At 46.7% G+C, this 1,199-nt stretch overlaps 1 non-coding gene across 1 annotated transcript; it reads left to right on the forward strand.

The window, feature by feature from the left end:
* Positions 1-229: 229 nt before the first annotated feature.
* Positions 230-312, forward strand: trnal-uaa (transfer RNA leucine (anticodon UAA)). Its single transcript has one exon. It is a non-coding gene; the product is annotated as a tRNA-Leu (tRNA).
* The last annotated feature ends 887 nt before the right edge of the window (positions 313-1,199 follow it).

The raw sequence follows: 1,199 nt of genomic DNA on the forward strand, positions 1-1,199 counted from the left end.
GGAGAGACATTCGACGAATTCCCAGTATAAGACATCTTGGTTATCAAGTTAGACTAAAAGAGTTGGGAAACACACCTTAGAGAAACCTTGACTGAGGGGTGATCCGATTGAGGTTCATAAATAATGAAGGGTCCAATTTAGCATGGGAGAGGAGTCATAACTTTATATTGTAAAAGGCCAGATGGCACCCGGATCACATTAAATTTCATTTTCAGTGGTGGGTTAATGTACTAGGATGGCCGAGTGGTTAAGGCGTTGGACTTAAGATCCAATAGACATGTGTCTGCGTGGGTTGAAACCCCACTCCTGGTATCTGTGCTGACAAAATGTTACTTATTCTTTACCTGACTTTTGCCTTGCACCATCATCTCTTCTGTCATTTAATCACTCTTGCCTTCCAACTGATCACAGCTTCCTATTATTTGATCTGCCCCAGCACCGTTCCTTGGCTCTGCGCTTGCTTATAAACTGGTAAATCTTTAACTTAATCTCCTCTGTACCCTGACAATGACCTTCTCATCCTTCCTGTATTGTGGTTCCTCACAGGATCCGCTGCCTCTCCGACTCCCCTCCAGGTAACTGAAGGCCCTGAGCCTTGGTCTCGCTTTATACGCTAGCTGGTAGTTGATTCCTTGCAGGTCTGCCACCGCTCAGGAGAAGCTCAAGACCCAAATCAAGCAAAGTATCAAGAGGAATGTGAACAAAGGCTCCCTGGTGCAGAGCAAGGGACAGGGCGCCTCCGGCTCCTTCAAAATCAGCAAGAAGGAAAACCCAGGGAAAGGTGGGAAAGAAGGTGAAGAAACCAGCAGCCAAGAAATCTTTAGTGAAGAAACCAGCAGACAAGAAATCTTCAGTGAAGAAACCAGCAGACAAGAAATCTTTAGTGAAGAAACCAGCAGACAAGAAAGTGACAACAAAGAAAGTAACAGCCAAGAAAACGAGCAGCAAGGCGGCGGCAACGCCAAATAAGGCGGTGAAGAAAGCAGTGCTTCAGAAAAAGTCTCCTGCGAAGAAGGTCAAAAAAGGCAAGAGTGCGGCGGGCGGAAAGGCGCTGAAGAAAGTGCAGACATGGAAGAGCAAGGTCAAGCCGAAAGCAGCGAAGTCTCAGAAAGCAGGGTCTGGAAAGAAGTGAAAGCGCGGGAAACTTGTAAACATCTGAACACAAAGGCTCTTCTCAGAGCCACCCACATCTCTCAGGA

Source organism: Heterodontus francisci, unplaced genomic scaffold, assembly GCF_036365525.1.
Source record: "Heterodontus francisci isolate sHetFra1 unplaced genomic scaffold, sHetFra1.hap1 HAP1_SCAFFOLD_278, whole genome shotgun sequence".
NCBI lineage: Eukaryota > Metazoa > Chordata > Chondrichthyes > Heterodontiformes > Heterodontidae > Heterodontus > Heterodontus francisci.